At 40.7% G+C, this 21,729-nt stretch overlaps 1 protein-coding gene across 2 annotated transcripts in view; it reads left to right on the forward strand.

Moving 5' to 3' along the window:
• cemip (cell migration inducing hyaluronidase 1) overlaps positions 1 to 21,729 on the forward strand; it is a 160,871-nt gene that overhangs the window by 57,508 nt on the left and 81,634 nt on the right. The window contains exon 1 of one of the 2 annotated variants that reach the window (XM_008118539.3): positions 20,779 to 21,295. The exons of the other annotated variant lie outside the window; for it this stretch is intronic. The gene's annotated coding sequence lies outside the window, so the exon portion shown is untranslated. Of the gene's footprint in view, positions 1 to 20,778; positions 21,296 to 21,729 lie in introns of those variants that run through there. 2 annotated transcript variants of the gene reach the window in all.

The raw sequence follows: 21,729 nt of genomic DNA on the forward strand, positions 1-21,729 counted from the left end.
GACTGTCCAGAGGAGGGCAACTAAAATGATCAAGGGTCTGGAGAACAAGCCCTATGAGGAGCGGCTTAAAAAGCTGGGCATGTTTAGCCTGCAGAAGAGAAGGCTGAGAGGAGACATGATAGCCATGTACAAATATGTGAGGGGAAGTCATAGAGAGGAGGGAGCAAACTTGTTTTTCTGCTACCTTGGAGACTAGGACGCAATGGAACAAGAGCTTCAAACTACAGGAAAGAAAAGAGATTCCACCTGAACATGAGGAAGAACTTCCTAACTGAGAGTTGTTCAACAATGGAACTCTCTGCCCTGGAGTGTGGTGGAGGCTCCTCCTTGTCAGAGTATTTTTCAGCGCAGCAGTAGTTGGATGGAATCAGTGGAACGCAGAACGAAGAGACACCAGAGACGTTAGTAAAACTATATACAAGGTTTTACTGTAAGCAGTAATAATCAAGACAAACAGACTTGCAGATGAACACAGGATTTGACTCTCAGCAGACAGCACTCAACACAACTCAGAACTGAACAGAACTGATGCAATCAGTAAAGCATACACACTTGTGTCTGGACACTCCCCAGTTCCAGCCACACATCAAGGACATCACAGCTTCTTAGCAATTAACTCTTTCCAGACTATAGTACACTCTGGAGGATGCAATCAGTATGCAATACAGGCAAGACAGAAATTTCATTTAAACACTATCAATACACAAATCCCACATTAACACTCCTTTGGAGGCTATTAAACAGAGACCGGATGGCGATCTGTCGGAGGTGCTTTGAATGCGATTTCCTGCTTCTTGACAGAGGGTTGGACTGGATGGCCCATGAAGTCTCTTCCAACTCTATGATTCTATGACTACTGGATGGCATATGTTCTGTATCAGAAACTAGAGCTGATGTGGTCTATCCAGTGCAATTTTTTGAATCAGCACCCCAAATAACCAAACCAAATCTAAAGTTGACCAAAAACTGATTCGTAACCCTTTTGATACTAATGTTTGAGAGTGGTCCCTGGTCAAAGTGGTCCCTGGTCAAAAAAAGCTTAGGAACCACTGCTCTAAAGTAACATTTTCCATTTTGACAGCCAAAGCCTCACAAAGACAGTGCCAGACTTACTGGCAGAGCTCCAATCTTTCTCCTTTCGGACACCAGTGCCCACAGACTCCCAATCATCATGGCTGATGGGCATTGTAGTCCGAAAAGTAACCTTTCTAAGCTCTGGTAACCTCCAAGTAAATGGAGGCCATGAGCTACGAATGCTGAACTTGAAAACCTGAAACCATAAATAGAAATTACATTAGCAGGCCAGGGCTTCACGGTCTGACTTTCCCATCACGTTGAAGGCTAAGTCAACAGATCTATCACATTTTACAAGGGAGAAAATGGCAAGGACAAGCTGTTCTAGATACTAGCAGCCAAAATCGAATTCATGCTCCTTTGCTCTGCTTTTGCAAACTCTGCCAGAGAGTGGCTTTTAAAGAACTGCTGGGGCTTCTATTTGCATGACTTGTGAATGACTGAAAATGAAGAAATTTGCAGCTTTCCCTGGGGGAAAGAAAATGCTACTAGAAGTCTGTTTGCCAGCGCTTTATTGAGAATATCCCCCTTTCCGTGCCACTTTCCTGCTTTGTTTCAATCAGAAAGTGTTTGTTTTTATTTTATTTAGTTTAAGCATGCGTCGTCCCTCAAGATGGAGCGACTAACATTCTTGAGTGCGACACATTTGGCAGTAATTCTTGCAGTGTGACCGCAGTTTTGGATGATGCCGTTCTAGAGTGCTAAATAAAAACACGATCTGTAGAAAGGGGAGGAGAGGGGTATAATAATAGAACAGCTGGATGAGGATTCCTTAGGCCGCAATTCCCTTTACTACTCTGTCAGGCTGTTGGCCAAAGAATTGTCTGACCTGGAGAGGAGGGGGCAGGGACTTTCAAAATCCCATCATAGTTGATTATTTTTTGGCAATTAAGTTTAGAAAGGATGGCATGGGATATTTGTGCACTTTTTTGGATAATCCTCCCCTTCCTGATGATTTTGACAAACTAGCACTTTGGCCCAGGTTTTTCTAGATTTTACCCAAGATTTTATCTTTTGTCCTTGAATGTGATTTTTATGACTTGTTTTTATTGTTATTTGATCTGTTTTATTGCTTTGTTTTATTGTTGTGGACTGGGCTTGGCCCCATGTAAACCGCCCCGAGTCCCTTCGGGGAGATGGGGCGGGGTATAAAAATAAAATAATAATAATAATAATAATTATTATTATGACACAGCAAACAAGATAGATATGCTGGATTTCATATCACAAAATCACAAGTCAAACACTTCCCAAGTGTCTAGGACTGCGTGATGTATTTTCAGATGATGTGTGCAGATCCCAGCAGGGTGGCCTTTTGCAGTTGGCAGATCGTAATTTTGTCAATGTCTATTGTTTCCAAATGCCGGCTGAGATCTTTTGGCACAGCACCCAGTGTGTCGATCACCACCGGGACCACCTGCACTGGTTTCTGCCAGAGTCTTTGAAGTTCAATCTTAAGGTCCTGATAGCGGCTGAGTTTTTCCTGTTGTTATTATTATTATTATTAGTAGTAGTATTATTATTAAAAAAGCATTCATATGTGGTGGGAAAACAACTTCATAGTAATGGATGTTTTGGCAGGGAAAATGTAAGGGAAAGGATGAAGAGGCAATCTTGCTATATAAGGGTAGAGGGGCAAATCAATGCAAATTTGCTCTCATTTCATGTTCATCTGAATCTCATTCCATTTAAATGTGCCAGTTTTGTGCTTTTTTATTGTGTCAGAAGCAACTTGTAAACATACTGCAAGTCACTTCTTGTGTGAGAATTGGCTGTCTACAGAGACGTTGCCCAGAGGATGCCCGGATGTGTTGCTAGGAGGCTTCTCATATGTCCCTGTAAGCTAGAGCTGACAGACGGGAGCTCACCCTGTCTCAAGGATTCGAACCACCAACCTTCAGGGCAGCAACCTAACCTTCAGGTCAGCAGTTCAGCCAGCACAAGGGTTTAACCCAGTGGTTCTCAACCTGTGGGTCCCCAGGTGTTTTGGCCTACAACTCCCAGAAATCCCAGCCAGTTTACCAGCTACAGTGGAGTCTCACTTATCCAACATAAACGGGCCGGCAGAATGTTGGATAAGCGAATATGTTGGATAATAAGGAGAGATTAAGAAAAAGCCTATGAAACATCAAAATAGGTTATGATTTTACAAATTAAGCACCAAAACATCATGTTATACAACAAATTTGACAGAAAAAGTAGTTCAATACGCAGTAATGTTATGTTGTAATTACTGTATTTACGAATTTTGCACCAAAATATCACGATGTATTGAAAACATTGACTACAAAAATGCGTTGGATAATCCAGAACGTTGGATAAGCGAGTGTTGGATAAGTGAGACTCTACTGTATTGGGATTTCTGGGAGTTGAAGGCCAAAACATCTGGGGACCCACAGGTTGAGAACCCATTGTGCCACCGCAGATCCTAATTTCGTGCTAAACTTTAAAATAAAATTGGAATCATCTATATATATAAAAGGGTAATGAAATTTCGGCCTAGGACAAAACAACAAAACCACACATCCCAGAAACACTAAACTTGGCAGCACAACCCCTCATCCATGCCTCTACGTTCATACGACAAAAAGAAAAGAAAAATAAAGTCCTAATTAGAGGGAGAGGAATAATTGTTTTTATCCAATTGCTGCCAGTTAAAAGGCTAAGCTCTGCCCACTTGGTCTCCTAACAACCCACTCAGCACAGGGGACAGGCAGAGTTAGGCCTCACTTAGGCCTCTTCCCCACTGCCTGTAAAATACAGATTAGCAGATTTGAACTGGATTATATGGCAGTGTAGACTCAAGGCCCTTCTACACAGCTATATAACCCATTTATAATCTTATATTATATGCTTTGAACGGGATTATCTTGACTACACACTGCCATATAATCCACTTCAGTGTGCAGTCGGACACAACTGGACTTAATGTCAGGAGAAAACCTTTACCCTTTACCTTAACTACCACCAATTCCTCAATACTTTATCTCCCATACCACCAGACTTCGCCACAGCAAAGCGTGGTCGGGTACAGCTAGTGTCCTATAAAAGGCAGGATGCACCTTCTCAGAGATGACTGAACCCACTGTGATGTAGACCTGAGCAAACCTTTTTTAAATACCACTTAGTCTTCATCTAACCCTTTTCCCCGAACCCATTGCTCCGAGTCTTAGTCCCCAGGGCAGCAGGAAACAAGCCTGCTCCCTCTTCCTTGGGACACCCTTTCACACATGGCTCTCATGTCTCATCTCAACCATCAGTTAAGAAAGCTGAGATTTCCCGTCTGTTTTTCCTAAACAGAGATGGGTAGCTTCATTGAGTCCAGTGGCCAAATTTCTGGTTGCCTCAACTTGCACATTGCAAAAAAGTTCAATTTTGGTTTTGAAAAAAAAGAAAGGTATTTAATAGTAGTAGTAGTAGTAGTAGTAGTAATAATAATAATAATAATAATAATAATAATAATAATAATAATAATAATAGGCCCCTGGTGATGGTGCAGTGTGTTAAAGCGCTGAGCTGCTGAACTTGCAGACCGAAAGGTCCCAGGTTCAAATCCCGGGAGCAGAATGAGCGCCCGCTATTAGCCCCAGCTCCTGCCAACCTAGCAGTTCGAAAACATGCAAATGTGAGTAGATCAATAGGTACCACTCCGGCGGGAAGGTAACGGCGCTCCATGCAGTCATGCCGGCCACATGACCTTGGAGGTGTCTATGGACAATGCCGGCTCTTTGGCTTAGAAATGGAGATGAGCACCAACCCCCAGAGTTGGTCACGACTGGACTTAACGTCAGGGGAAAACCTTTACATTTAGCTAATAATAATAATAATAATAATAATAATAATAATAATAATAATACACCAGACATCACAGTTGTGGAAAAGAAAAAGGTTTGGTTCATTGATGTCGCCATCCCAGGTGACAGTCGCATTGACGAAAAACAACAGGAAAAACTCAGCTGCTATCAGGACCTCAAGATTGAACTTCAAAGACTCTGGCAGAAACCAGTGCAGGTGGTCTCGGTGGTGATCGGTACACTGGGTGCCGTGCCAAAAGATCTCAGCCGGCATTTGGAAACAATAGACATTGACAAAATTACGATCTGCCAGCTGCAAAAGGCCACCCTGCTGGGATCTGCGCGCATCATCCGAAAATACATCACACAGTCCTAGACACTTGGGAAGTGTTCGACTTGTGATTTTGTGATATGAAATCCAGCATATCTATCTTGTTTGCTGTGTCATAATAAAATAATAATAATAATAATAATAATAATAATAATAATAATAATAATAATAATTTATTTATTTATTTATACCCCGCCACTATCTCCCCGTGGGGACCCGGGGCGGCTCACAATGTTACAAAAGTAACAGCGCAAATACATTAACAATATTTAGGGTATTAACTGCTCCAAAGACCCCACATCTTTCTTTCACAAAGTTTGATTGTCTTTGGCATCTTCTGTCAATGGCAGCTCATCTTTTTCCCTTGATATAGGTGGAGAAGTAGAATCATAGGATAATAGAGTTGGAAAAGATCACATGGGTCTTCCAGTCTAACCCCCTTCTGCCATGCAGGAAAAGTACAATCAAAGCACCCCCAGCAGATGACCATCCAGCCTCTGTTTAAAAGCCTCCAAGGAAGTAGCTTCCACCAGACTTCGAGGCAGAGACTTCCACCTTTGAGCAGCTCTTCTTACAGTCAGGAAGTTTTTCCTAATGTTCAGGTGGAATCTCCTTTCCTGTCGTTTGAACCCATGGCTCCATTGAGTTCTAGTCTCCAAGCCTGTTCCCTCTTCCTTGTGACACTTTTTCAAATATGTCGAGGAGCTGGAGAGTGCTGAGTGCTGGTTGTTTTCTCTGAGTTGCTCTTAGTTTTTATCCATTCCAGTTTTACCACTTTTTAAAAGCATTCAAAAGACAAATGGGTACACTAAAACTGAAAATCAATCCACAGAGTGGTGTTTTCGCATTGCAGCTGTTACCCAGAACATTCATAGGATCCCTGAGTCATAAGTGTTTTGCTAATGGATTAGGAGCCAAAAAGCTACAAAGCAATTATTTTTTTTCCAAATTGTAACCTTCCACTACTTGTTCTGGACAGACTTTACCAGGTAGTATGCATTCCGGGAGTTGTTTGCTGGAAACACTTCACCGTTTGAATTTTTTTGAGCTGTAGTTTCACAGCTGGATTGTTGGTCCTGGCTAAGGGCTTCTGCCTTTTGGATCCATAACTCCTCATGGATATCAAAATCTGTGGATACTCAAAACCCATTATAGACAATGGCTGGGTAAAATGGATGTCCCTTATATAAAACTAGCTGTGCCCGGCCACGCGTTGCTGTGGCGTTGTCTGGTGGTGTCTGTATTTTATAAGCAGTGTGGAAGAGGCCTAAGTGAGGCCTAACTTTGCCTGTCCCTGGGCTGAGTGGGTTGCTAGGAGACCAAGTGGGCAGAGCTTATTTATTTATTTATTTATTTATTTACAGTATTTATATTCCGCCCTTCTCAACCCAAAGGGGACTCAGGGCGGATTACAATGAACACATATATGGCAAACATTCAATGCCAACAGACAAACAACATTCAGTTTTAGACAGACACAGAGGCATTTTAACATCTTTCCAGCTTTACGATTCCGGCCACAGGGGGAGCTGTTGCTTCACCGTCCATTGATGGCTGTTCTTCCTCATTCTTTTCCTCGTGTTTTGTTGGCAGCTTTATGGTGTTGTAGATTAGTTAAATTAGCCTCCCGCATAAAGCGTACCTAAATTTTCCCTACTTGACAGATGCAACTGTCTTTCGGGGCTGCATAGGTCAACAGCAAGCCGGGGCTATTTTTTTTTAATGGTCGGAGGCTTAACCCCACCCGGGCTTCGAACTCATGACCTCTCGGTCAGTAGTGATTTATAGCAGCTGGTTACTAGCCAGCTGTGCCACAGCCCGGCCCCTTCTAACTGGCAGCAATTGGATAAAAACAATTATTCCTCTCCCTCTAATTAGGACTTTATTTTTCTTTTCTTTTTGTTGTATCAACCTAGAGGCGTGGATGAGGGGTTGTGCAGTCAATTTTCGAGGTTGTGGGGTGTTTAGTTTTGTTGTTTTGTCGGTCGCCAGGATTCCATCACTCTTTTATATATATAGATGGCTAAATCGGTGCATGAGTGATGAGTGTTCCATGGTTTTGCAGCAAGCTGAACTGTAGACCCTTTTGCATGGCTCTAAAATGTCAACTGGGACAGATCTTTGTGTTAGTACAGCACAGAAAACATGTGCTTTGGCTTGAACATGTTCCAAATATGTATGCGAAAGAGATGAAGGTTGTGGACTACAGCCATTTATAGTGAATAATGAACCGTAGTTGAAGCAGGACAGGCCCTAAATACCTTTTTTTTTTGACCCAGTGCAAAGAGCAAGTTTGATCTCACAACCTCTGAGGATGCCTGCCAGAGATGTGAGCAAAACGTTAGGAGAGAATGCTTCTGGAACATGGTCATACAGCCTGGAAAACTCACAGTAACCCGTCCCATGGAATGTTAGGATTTTTAGTTTGGTAAGGCATTAGAACTCTCTGATTGATAATTCTAGGTACCTCTCCTGAACTGCAAATCCTAGGAATCTGAGTGATGGCATCATGGCAGATAACGTGGAATCATAGCACTGTATTGTATGCTTAGACCAGGGGTCCCCAAACTAAGGCTCGGGGGCCACATGCGGCCCATCAAAGCCATTTATCTGGCCCCCGCCTCCTCCCTCGCCCGGTGTGTGCCTTCCAGAGCTTTGCTTGTTTATAATGGTATTTTAATTATTATTTAATTAATAATTAATTATCAAGGGGGTGCTTTGCTGGTGCTTTTTGTGCACAAAGGCAGAAGGGGGCTGGACTAAATGTCCCAAGTGGTCTCTTCCAATCTTCTTCCTCTTCCTCTTCTTCTTCTTCTTCTTCTTCTTCTTCTTCTTATTATTATTATTATTATTATTATTATTGACACAAAGACACAGTATAACACAGCAAACAAGATATATACTGTATATACTCGAGTATAAGCCTAGTTTATCTGCCCTTTTTTTCAGACTGAAAAAGCCCCCCATGGCTTATACTCGGGTGAGGGTCCTGGTTGGCTTATATTTGGATCAGCTTATACTCGAGAATATATGGTACATTTATTATTTTTCTCTATTATTATTGGTATTATTACATTTATGATTTTTCTCTATTATTGTTGCTACTATTACATTTATTTTACTCTATTTTTATTATTAATAATAATACATTTATTATTTCACTCTGATTTTATTATTATTGCATTTATTATTTTACTCTATTACTACATGTATTATTTTCCTGTATTTATTATTATTATTATTATTATTATTATTATTATTATTATTACATGTAATATTTTACTCTATTATTATCCAAAGGATACATAACCACATTTACATTGAAGAAGATGAGAATAATGATTTGATCAGAGTTGGACAGTCTTATCTTAAATTTGAGCTTTATGTAAATACAGTAGAGTCTCACTTATCCAACATAAATGGGCCAGCAGAACATTGGATAAGCGAATATGTTGGATAATAAGGAGATATTAAGAAAAAGCCTATTAAACATCAAAATAGGTTATGATTTTACAAATTAAGCACCGAAACATCATGTTATACAACAAATTTGATAGAAAAAGTAGTTCAATACGCAGTAAGGTTATGTTGTAATTACTGTATTTACGAATTTAGCACCAAAATATCATGATATATTGAAAACATTGACTACAAAAATGTGTTGGATAATCCAGAACGTTGGATAAGCGAGTGTTGGATAAGTGAAACTCTACTGTATTCAAAAACATTTAACCTACTGATGCCTCTATTAATGTAATTTTATTGGTATCTATTTTTATTTCTGAAATTTACCCCCCTCGGCTTATACTAGAATCAATGTTTTCCCAGTTTTTTTGTGGTAAAATTAGGTGTCTCGGCTTTTATTCGGGTCGCCTTATACTCAAGTATATACGCTATGCTGGATTTCGTATCACAAAATCACAAGTTCCCAAGCATTTAGGGCTGTGTGATGCATCCAATGCTTTTTATTATTTTTATTATGATTATGATTAACATTGAGGTTGTATTTGTTTCTGTTTGGGTTTTTTTTACTTCAAAATAAGAGATGTGCAATATGCATAGGAATTTGTTCATAGTTTTTTTTCCCAGCTATAGTCCGGCCCTCCAATGGTCTGAGGGACCGTGAACTGGCCCCCTGTTTAAAAAGTTTGGGGACCCCTGACTTAGACTATTGGCCTGTCATTTTCCCATAACACTGTCTAGCAAACATTTTGGTGCCTCAAGTGTTAGATGTGTTTTGGGGTATATTTGGCTTGCTGACTCCAAAAATGGCACCAGATTCCCCCTATAAGCTGTAGCTTTTGAGCTACAGAACATATGCCATCTACCAGTCACCATCTGCTTGCCCACAAAAGCCACGACAGCTTTAAGAAACTCCAGCTGATGCGGTCTACCCAATGCAATTTTCCGAATCAGCACTCCAAACAATCCCTAAAGACCAAGACACCAAGGAAAAAAAATGATAATGAGATTAAACTTGGGATTTTTGACATTCAAGGAAAGGTTGTTGTTTCCAAAGTAGCCCCCCTGCTTTCATAACCCACGTACAGCACATGTGCCTGTTTATGTGTCCCAAAACTGAGTTATGAATTTTTGGTGCTTCTGTGGTACAAGTGATGATAAAAACCTAGCTAATAATAGTAACAGCAACATATGTTTGTCTGCAGCGTAAACCACATGTTTGTCGTTAATGAAAACAACAACAACAGCTAACCATATGGAGGGATACAGGAGAATTATCTGCAGAGCTTGGGGTGGGGGTGTACATTGCGTCCTGACGTGTTCTCTGCATTGCTTCACTTGAACCTCATTGTTTGGAGCTGTCAGTTTGGGAGCTAAAAATAGAATCCCGGGTTGTATATTTAGATCTCATCACTGGCCCATCACGTTTTGGAATGGGTTTTGCACCTTTTGCAATGGAAATTGGGAAAGAATTGTTTTCCCTCGCTTTTCTTTGCATATCTGCACGTAATGTATCTTCAGATTGTATAAACAGATTGTTTACCAATGTTCTGTTGGTAATGACGTGTTGGAAATGTCTCCCATTTTCTATATACTCAGTTTATGGATTCCATTTATTATCAGTTTTTGACTTTGGCCTTCCAGGGTTTTCCATGTAGTAAACACTTGCTTTTTCTGGGCTGCTGTGGATTTCCCGGGCTGTATGGTCATGTTCCAGAAGCATTCTCTCCTGATGTTTTGCCCACATCTATGGCAGGCATCCTCAGAGGTTGTGAGGTCCGTTGGAAACTAGGCAAGTGGAGTTTATATATCTGTGGAATGTCCAAGGTGGGAGAAAGAGCTCCTGTCTGTTGGAGGCAAGTATAAATGTTGCCACTGGCCACCTTGATTAGCATGGAAAAGCCTTGCAACTTCAAAGCCTGGCTGCTTCTTGCCAGAGGGAATCCTTTGAGTCCCCTTGGGGAGATATGGCTGAATAATAATAATAATAATAATAATAATAATAATAATAATAATAATAAGTGTTCGACTTGTGATTTTGTAATATGAAATCCAGCATATCTATCTTGTTGTCATAATAAAATAATAATAATAATAATAATAATAATAATAATAATAATAATAATAATAATGTTAAAAAACAAAGTTTTTTGTTTTTAACGAAGTATGGATTGTTGATGTTGCAATCCCAGGTGACAGAAGGATTGAGGAGAAACAACTAGAAAAGCTGGCATGATATGAGGATTTAAAGATCGAATTGCAAAGACTCTGGCACAAGCCAGTCAAGGTGGTCCCAGTTGTGATGGGCACACTGGGTGCAGTGCCTAAAGACCTTGGCCTGCACTTAAACACAATTGGCGCTGACAAAATTACCACCTGCCAGCTGCAGAAGGCCACCTTACTGGGATCTGCATGCATTATTCGCCGATACATCACACAGTCCTAGACACTTGGGAAGTGTCTGACGAGTGATCCAGTACAACAGCCAGCAAACATTATTATTATTATTATTATTATTATTATTATTATTATTATTATTGTTGTTGTTGTTATTATTATTATTATTATTATTATTATTATTATTATTATGACACAGCAAACAAGATAGATATGCTGGATTTTATATCACAAAATCACAAGTCGAACACTTCCCAAGTGTCTAGGACTGTATAATGTATTTTCGGATGATGTGCGCAGATCCCAGCAGGGTGGCCTTTTGCAGTTGGCAGATCGTAATTATTATTATTATTATTATTATTATTATTATTATTATTATTATTATTATTTGTTGGGAGGTGTTAGATAGCCCTGATTGTTTCTTATCTGGAATATTATTTGAGAGCACAGAAGGGCTGAACCACACTAACAACCACCATGTCAGATTACACATTGAAGCCAATGAAATCCACAAGCATGTAGACAGTTTCAACAGAAAGGAGGAAACCATGAAAATGAACAAAATCTGGCTACCAGTATTTAAAAAACCCTCAAAAATCAGGACAGTAAATAAAGAAAAACACTAAAAAAACCCAGGAGAATTTCAGACAGGAAACAATCAGGGCCAGCTAACACCTCCAAACAGAGGATTCCCCCAGGCAGGAAGCAACCAGGCTTTGAAGCTGCAGGGCTTTTCAATGCTGATCAAGGTGGTCAATTGCAACATTCACGCTTCATTTCATTTCACTTTATTTCTTAATTAGTCGCTCTCCACCAGAGTGCTCCGAGCGACTTACAATTTTGCCCACTTTTCTGGGCAAGTGTGATGGTGAAAAGTATGTCACAAATGAAGATGTGTCCTTGGTTCTAATTAGGGTTTCTTCAGGAAATCTCTAGGGTCAACCACAATGTGATATGATTCATGTATTTAACTTGGGCAGGGTTTTGTTTTTTGCTTTGTTTCCCTTTTTACTAACTAGCTAAGACCACATTGTAGATGGATTGATTCACTTAAAGACTGGAGTTACGAAGACGTAAGAGGACCTTCTAATAACTGGGTCTCTTGGAAGTTCTCTCATTCATAGGATTGCTATTATTATTATTATTATTATTATTATTATTATTATTATTATTATTATTACCCCTGAACGCAGGCATTCCATTCTGTGTGTTCATTTTTTCATCCGCTGGATGTGGATCCTTATGTAGCCAAAACAGCACTGGAGGTGCGGGGAAGAAAGAACAGACGCCAATGAACCTCATGTTTGCAGAAATGTGCCAGAAAAAGGGGGAAGTTATAAGGGAGTTAACCCCAAAATAGCCCTAGAAGAACAGACATATTTCATTGGTGCTGGCTGTTTGAGGAGAAGAAAGAATGAGAAAAATAGAAAAGGGCCAATGGGATGGAGTTTTCCAAGAAGTATTTTCTTTTCTATTGTTAGCCACAGTGAAATTCCTACTGGATTTAGTTATTTTCCTGTAAGGTAAAGGTAAAGGTTTCTCCTGACATTGAGTCCAGTCGTATTCGACTCTGGGGGTTGGTGCTCATCTCCATTTCTAAGCTGAAGAGCCGGCGCTCTCCGTAGACACCTCCAAGGTCATGTGGCCAGCATGATTGCATGGAGCGCTGTTACCTTCCCGCTGGAGCGGTACCTATTGATCTACTCACATTTGCATGTTTTTGAACTGCCAGGTTGGCAGAAGCTGAGCTAACAGTGGGAACTCACTCCACTCCACGGTGATACCTGTCTCCTAAAGCCTGTCTCCAGCATTTAGTGTTGGGACTATGTTCTCACCTCTGTTCCTTCAGTAGCATCTTCACATTTTGGAAGTAAATAATAATAATAATAATAATAATAATAATAATAATAATAATAATAATAATAATAATCTTTTGGCACGGCACCTAATTGGGTGCCATGCCAAAAGATCTCAGCCAGCATTTGGAAACAATAGACATTGACAAAATTATGATCTGCCAACTGCAAAAGGCCACTCTACTGGGATCTGTGTGTATCATCCAAAAATACATCAGACAGTCCTAAACGCTTGGGAAGTGTTCGACTTGTGATTTTGTGATACGAAATCCAGCATATCTATCTTGTTTGCTGTGTCATACAATATAATAATAATAATAATAATAATAATAATAATAATAATAATAATAATAAGGCCACTCTGCTGGGATCTGCGCGCATCATCCGAAAATACATCACACAGTCCTAGACACTTGGGAAGTGTTCGACTTGTGATTTTGTGATACGAAATCCAGCATATCTATCTTGTTTGCTGTGTCATACAATATAATAATAATAATAATAATAATAATAATAATAATAATAATTATTATTATTATTATTATTATTATTATTATTATTATTATTATTATTATTATTATTATTATTATTATTATTATAAGGCCACTCTGCTGGGATCTGCATGCATCATCCGAAAATACATCACACAGTCCTAGACACTTGGGAAGTGTTCGACTTGTGATTTTGTGATACGAAATCCAGCATATCTATCTTGTTTGCTGTGTCATACAATATAATAATAATAATAATAATAATAATAATAATAATAATAATAATAATAATAATGTGTTAAAGTTTTGTGCTACTGAACTTGCGGACTAAAAGGTCACAGGTTTGAATCCGGGGAGCGGAGTGAATGCCTGCTGTTAGCTCCAGCTTCTGCCAACCTAGCAGTTCGAAAACATGTAAATGTGAGTAGATCAATAGGTACAGTTCCAGCAGGAAGGTAATAATGCTCCATGCAGTCATGCCGGACACATGACGTTGGAGGTGTCTATGGACAACGCCGGCTCTTCGGCTTAGAAATGGAGATGAGCAGCAACCTCCAGAGTCGGATACGATTGGACTTAATGTCAGGGGAAAACCTGTACCTTAACATAATAATAACAACAAGAACACTTTATTTATATTCTGCCCCGATTCTGCAGTGCAGATGCACCCTAAGTCACGGCAGATGGAACCGTAGCCATAGAAAGTTGGCTGCAACGTTGAAGTTGTGGGTTTCTTTTCCACCAAACTTTGGATCAAACTTTTTTGTGTTTCCTACACAAGTTACCCAAGTTGAAGATCACAGCTATTTCCTGGCAGCCCATGGGTTCCCTTTTCCATTTCTCATCCATGGCCTAGTTTCTCTTGCCAGGTGTTTCTTCCCCCACGTTTTTTTAAGTAACAGATTAGAATCAGAGGTGCGGCTAGACTAGTCTATAAAACTTGATAAAACCCTTTAATAAAAACAGATAACTGTCAATGTGCATGATGAGCACATTTTGACTTAGGGTGAATCTACAGCAGGAGATCTACACTATAGAAGCAATGCATTTTGATATGTTTTCACATCTCCATCTCTCCATTTCTCCTCTGTTCCACATTCCTTGTGCTTTTCTCTGTTGCCACATGAACATGAAACAACAGAGCTTTATAGACAAAAGTCTTGGCCGCTGGCAGAAGCAGGTCAAATAACTTGAAAACAGCTTTCACATCCAAGCCATTCCAAAATAGTTCATGACCAAACAGAATCCAAATGCTCCAAAGCTATTGCATGACTCACTTGGTTTTCATTTTTTTTGTCCCAACCACTGTTTATTAATAGCTACTAATTAACAAAGTGTATTATAGCCAGTGGGGTGTTTTAATGAGTCAGGTCCGAAACCATGCTTTGGTGTCCTTGCAAGTCACAAACTCACAGCCTCAAGTCGAAGGGACTGGCTAGGAAACGACGGACACGGAGTCACTGATAAAATTTCACAGCAAATTTTCAATCCTCTCCCAGCAAAGTTTGACAGGTTACTATCCCAGCGGCTGAAAACCTGTCTTTTCAGTCTCTTTTCACAACTCTTAACACTTTGATCTCTTTATGAAACTGGGATTTATAGTCTGGCAAGCGTGCTGAGACTCTACTGTATTATTATTATAAATAATAATAATAATAATAATAATAATATTTACTATCCCAGCGGCTGAAAACCCGTCTTTTCACTCTCTTTTCACAACTCTTAACACTTTGATCTCTTTATGAAACTCTGGGATTTATAGTCTGGCAAGCGTGCTGAGACTCTACTGTATTAATAATAATAATAATAATAATAATAATAATAATAATAATAATAATAATAATAACTATCCCAGCGGCTGAAAACCCATCTTTTCAATCTCTTTTCACAACTCTTAACACTTTGATCTCTTTATGAAACTCTGGGATTTATAGTCTGGCAAGCGCACTGAGACTCTACATTATTATTATTATTAATATTAATATTAATAATAAAAATATTTACTATCCCAGTGGCTGGGATAGTAGGCCCCTTCTACACTGCCATATAATCCAGATCCAGATACAGTCATTAATTAATCAGCCCCAGAGGGTTTTTAATAATCTATCCTGTATTTATTACGATTTTACCATTTATGTGTTTTAAATGCAATTTTTTATCCTGTATTTTTGTTTTAATTGATTTATTGTATTACTGTTTTATCTTTTTATAGTGTGATTTGTATTGTGTTGCCTATGTTTTGTCCTATGTTGTTTGGGCCTCTGCCCCATGTAAGCCGCCCCGAGTCCCCGTGGGGAGATGGTGGCGGGGTATAAATAAAGTTTTATTATTATTATTATTATTATTATTATTATTATTATGATACAGCAAACAAGATAGATATGCTGGATTTTGTATCACAAAATCACAAGTCGAACACTTCCCAAGTGTCTAGGACTGTGTGATGTATTTTTGGATGATGCGTGCATATCCCAGCAGGGTGGCCTTTTGCAGTTGGCAGATCGTAATTTTGTCAATGTCTATTGTTTCCAAATGCCAGCTGAGATCTTTTGGCACGGCACCCAGTGTGCCCATTACCACCGGGACCACCTGTACTGGTTTCTGCCAGAGTCTTTGAAGTTCAGTCTTGAGGTCCTTATAATAATAATTTATTATTATTATTATTATTATTATTATTATTATTATTATTATTATTATTATTTTCCAGATTTATCTGCTTTGAACTGGATTATATGAGTCTAAAGTTAAAGGTTTTCCCCGACATAAAGTCTAGTCGTGTCTGACTCTGGGGGTTGGTGCTCATCTCCATTTCTAAGCCGAAGAGCCGGTGTTGTCTGTAGACACCTCCAAGGTCATGTGGTCAGCATGACTGCATGGAGCGCCGTTACCTTCCTGCCTGAGTAGTACCTATTGATCTACTCACATTTGCATGTTTTCGAACTGCTAGGTTGGCAGAAGCTGGGCTAAAAGCAGGAGCTTACCCCGCTCCCCGGATTCGAACCACCGACCTTTCAGTCAGCAAGTTCAGCAGCTCAGCAGTTTAATCTGTTGCACCACCGTGGGTGCCTTATATGAGTCTACACTGTCCTATAATCCAGTTCAAAGCAGATGATCTGGATTTTAAATGGCAGTGTAGAAGAGCCCCATAGTCTGAGGTTCAGACCACTATGCCCGGAGCCCCCGGTGGTGCAGTGGATTAAAGCCTTGTGACTTGAAGGTTGGGTTGCTAACCTGAAGGCTGCCAGGTTCGAATCCAACCCGGGGAGAGTGTGGATGAGCTCCCTCTATCAGCTCCAGCTCCATGCGGGGACATGAGAGAAGCCTCCCACAAGGATGGCAAAAAACATCAAAATATCCAGGCGTCCTCTGGGCAACGTCCTTGCAGACGGCCAATTATTTCACACCAGAAGTGACTTGCAGTTTCTCAAGTTGCTCCTGACATGAAATAACTCCCCCCCCCCCCACTATGCCATGCTTTATGAATTCCTTTCCTCTTTTTCCTGCTTTCAATTAAGAGGCACAAATTATTTCCCTTTTCTCAGTAATGGATAAATTCCTCAGCATAGTGTTTAATACCACCATGTCATTCATGACTGAGATCTATTCTTTTAATATTTTCCCAAAGAGCGAAGGGCACCCGGCACACATTCCTAACGGGATCATCACAGCTGGGCTAATTAATCCCCTGGCAGTTTCTGAGCAAGTGGTATTTGCCCTTACTTTATTTAATTACAAACGTAATTTTTTTTTGGAGGAGAGTCCATCACATTCTACGTGGGAGGTGGCCGTAGCAGGATGTGGAGAAGAAATGTTTGCGGGATAATTACAAAGTCCGCTTTACTTTTTGCTTCCCTAAAGGCTCCAGATCTTTAAGCAGGATCAGCCCTGGTTAGTACTTGGATGCAAACCACCTATGCATTTCTAGGTGGTGTGAGCTATATTGCTATATTTTGGAGGGAGGAACTGTCAAAACCACCTCTGACTATTCCTTGCCTAAGAAAACCTTATTGAATTCATAGTTGCCATCAGTCGGCACATACACACAGAGAGGTTGGTTATCCTATACAAACACTCAACCTATATGGGGGTTGTCAACTTTGCTAGCTCTCATTTCCCCGCTGGTTTGCTTTTAATTATTCTGGTTTTATCTGCTTGGATTTTAATGTCCATTATTTTATTTTGTGTATCGTTGAAATGTTTTAAGTTTTGTCAAATATGTTGTTTCGTTGTTTCGGGCTTGTCCCTGTTGTGAGCCACCCTGAGTCCCTTCGGGGAGATGGGGTGGGATATAAAAATAAAGTTGTTGTTGTTGTTATTATTATTATTATTATTATTATTATTATTATTATTATTATTATTATTACACAGCAAACAAGATAGATATGCTGGATTTCGTATCACAAAATCACAAGTCGAACAGTTCCCAAGTGTCTAGGACTGTGTGATGCATTTTCGGATGATGCGCGCAGATCCCAGTAGGGTGGCCTTTTGCAGTTGGCAGATCGTGATTTTGTCAATGTCTATTGTTTCCAAATGCCGGCTGAGATCTTTTGGCACGGCACCCAATGTGCTGATCACCACTGGGACCACCTGCACTGGTTTCTGCCAGAGTCTTTGAAGTTCCATCTTGAGGTCCTGATAGCGGCTGAGTTTTTCCTGTTGTTTTTCGTCAATGCGACTGTCACCTGGGATGGCAACATCAATGATCCAAACCTTTTTCTTTTCCACAACTGTGATGTCTGGTGTGTTGTGTTCCAGAACTTTGTCAGTCTGGATTCGGAAGTCCCACAGTATCTTTGTGTGCTCATTTTCCAATACTTTTGCAGGTTTGTGATCCCACCAGTTCTTTACTGCTGGGAGGTGGAACTTGAGGCATAAGTTGCAATGAATCATTTGGACCACATAGTTGTGCCTCTGTTTGTAGTCTGTCTGTGCGATTTTCTTACAGCAGCTGAGGATATGATCAATGGTTTCGTCAGCTTCCTTGCAGAGTCTGCATTTTGGATCATCAGCTGATTTTTCGATCTTGGCCTTAATTGCCTTTGTCCTGATGGTTTGCTCCTGGGCTGCAAGGATCAGGCCTTCTGTCTCCGTCTTCAGGGTCCCATTCGTGAGCCAGAGCCAGAGCCAGAGTCAAGGATCTTTCCATGCAATGTTTTGTTGTGCCAGCTGTCAGCTCTAGTTTGTAGTGCGGTTTTCTTGTACTGGTTTTTTGTCATCTTTGAGGAGTTTCTGATTTTTGACTTCAATCAAAGCAGGTTCTTCACTTTGCTTTACATATTCTGCCAGGGCATGTTCTTCTTCTTTGACTGCTTGTTTTACTTGTAAGAGTCCCCTGCCACCAGATCTTCTAGGCAGATATAGCCGGTCAACATCACTGCAAGGGTGCAGTGAATGATGAATGGTCATGAGTTTTCTTGTTTTTCTGTCCAAATTGTCCAGTTCCATCTGTGTCCAGTTTATGATGCCAGCAGTATATCTTATGACAGATATGGCCCAGGTGTTTATGGCCTTGATGGTGTTGCCTCCATTGAGCTTGCTTTTGAGAATTTTTCTGACCCTTTGTGTGTATTCTTTACTGACCACAGTCTTCACATGTTCATGCTTGATGTTGTTCAGCTGTAATATGCCCAGATATTTATAGGCCTCTGGCTGTTGACACTTTATTGTTTGTCTATTATTATTATTATTATTATTATTATTATTATTATTATTATTATTATTATTATTATTACACATCTTACTACACACTGGAATTAATGGTAGACCCCCAACTGCAACATATTTTTAGTGTTCCTGTTGCATAGAAGTGACCTCTGTAAATTATTTTTTGTTTACTTAGTGTTTTGGGGGTTTTACTCAATTTGGGGAAACACAGATATTATTGAATGATAACTTCCACCACTTTTGATTATCCACAAGTGGATTGGGGATAGTGGGAATTGCAACCCAATGTCACTTGTGGCTCTGAGGTTGTGGAAAGGTTAAAGGATGTCTCCCTCTCACCATCTCTCTCCCTCTTTTCTTTCCTCATCCCAGGCAATATTACTATACTTGTGTTTGGATATAAAGGAAATCCCAAACTCTCTTGGATGACAATCCATAGCCAGGATCCTCATCAGACATCTGCTTCTCTCCAATAATATGTACCTCTGAGACTGCGGGAATACGGATGCTCAGCTGATGTGACAACATTTTAAGACTGTGTTGGACTAAGGAAGGATGTTAGTCTCGAAGCCTGGAACATGTGCATAATGGGACCTTCTGTGCCCATTGCTTTAACAGCAGAGAGGGAGCATATCTCCGACATTCTTGTTATCAGGAAACAGCGTTTGTACAGTTACTTCTTTTTCCAATGAATAAAAGATACTCTGATCTCACAAACTGGGGGTGGGGAGTGCCATTTTATTTTGTTTCCCGGCTTGGGACACAACACATTTGGGAACAAATTAATCTATCTGCAAGTCTGGAATAAAGCCCAGTTCTTTACAGGGAATTTCCCAACACATCTATCTCAAGGTAAGAGATGTTTATTTAAGTGGGACTTACACCCACCATATAAGATGGTATTCGTTTGCATGATGATACAGATAGCCATGGAGCCTCCGGTGGTGCAGCGTGTTACAGTGCTGAGCTGCTGAACTTGCGGACCGAAAGATCACAGGTTTGAATCCGGAGAGCAGGGTGAGCACCCGCTGTTAGCCCCAGCTTCTGCCAACCTAGCAGTTGTGAGTAGACCATGTAAATGTGAGTAGATCAATAGGTACCACTCCGGCGGGAAGGTAACGGCGTTCCATGCAGTCATGCCGGCCACATGACCTTGGAGGTGTCTACGGACAACACTGACTCTTCGTGTTACAGTGCTGAGCTGCTGACTGAAAGGTTGCAGGTTTGAATCTGGAGAGCAGGGTGAGCACCTGCTGTTAGCCCCAGCTTCTGCCAACTTAGCAGTTGTGAGTAGACCATGTAAATGTGAGTAGATCAATAGGTACCACTCCGGCGGGAAGGTAATGGCGTTCCATGCAGTCATGCCGGCCACATGACCTTGGAGGTGTCTGCGGACAATGTCGGCTCTTCGTGTTACAGTGCTGAGCTGCTGACCAAAGGGTTGCAGGTTTGGATCCGGAGAGTAGGGTGAGCACCCACTGTTAGCCCCAGCTTCTGCCAACTTAGCAGTTGTGAGTAGACCATGTAAATGTGAGTAGATCAATAGGTACCACTCCGGTGGAAAGGTAACGGCGTTCCATGCAGTCATGCCAGCCACATGACCTTGGAGGTGTCTACGGACAACGCCGGCTCTTCGGCTTGGAAATGGAGATGAGAACCAACTCCCAGAGTCGGAGACGACTGGACTTAATGTCGGGGAAAACCTTTACCTTACAGATAGCCATGCCAACCTTTTGGTCACCCACGCATGCAAGATTACAGAAGGAAAATAAATTACCACAAACAACGTTTGCCATGGCATTAGGCAATATGAGTTGCCCTCATCCTTGATTTTGAGTTTTATAGAAGAGGAACAAATGTTTTGTTTTTACTGCTGAAGAAGGTGCTTGCATTTTCAGCCTTGATGCCAAAATCACTTGACCAGGTGTGAGTTATATGAACCATGCTTGGGGGATAGGCATCATCTGCTGATTTTCTAAAACGACTTCAGCTGGACAGGCAAGGGTTTGCTTTCTCTCTCCATAGAGTTTGCAATTTGCTGTCTTTCAAGAGGATTCCCCACTAGTTTCCCTCTGCAATATGGGACTAAAGAGGGAATTGGTTTGTTGTGAGGCATGCAAGATGCAGTCCAGCCATCTCTGTTGGATTGCCCTGCTTCGTAGAATTCAAGGCAGCCTCCCATACAGGCACTGGCCAGATGCAAACCTGCTTAGCTTAAGCAAGGTAGGTGCCCTGAGACCTTTTTTTGCTCAATGTGGAGTATATTTGATGGCACATGGTTAGTTTGGTACTGGCAGTAGCATTCATAGAATCATAGAATAGTAGAGTTGGAAGAGACCTCATGGGCCATCCAGTCCAACCCCCTGCCAAGAAGCAGGAAATCGCATTCAAAGCACTCCCGACAGATGGCCATCCAGCCTCTGCTTAAAATGTAAAGTGAGTGTTGAGAAAGAAATGGAATTCAGCAGCAAAGTAGATTATGTTCAGAAGCTCCCAGGTTCAATTTCTGGCACCACTATTGTAATTCCAGGCACCACCTGAATATTCTTGTTGACTAATGGTAGGGCAATTGTAACCTTCCAGACACTGGACTGCAATTCCTGTTGTTCCCGGCCGCTGGTGGTGCTTACTGTGCTTAATAGGAGAGAGAGCTCGTA

The sequence above is a fragment of the Anolis carolinensis genome, unplaced genomic scaffold (assembly GCF_035594765.1).
Source record: "Anolis carolinensis isolate JA03-04 unplaced genomic scaffold, rAnoCar3.1.pri scaffold_11, whole genome shotgun sequence".
Lineage (NCBI taxonomy): Eukaryota > Metazoa > Chordata > Lepidosauria > Squamata > Dactyloidae > Anolis > Anolis carolinensis.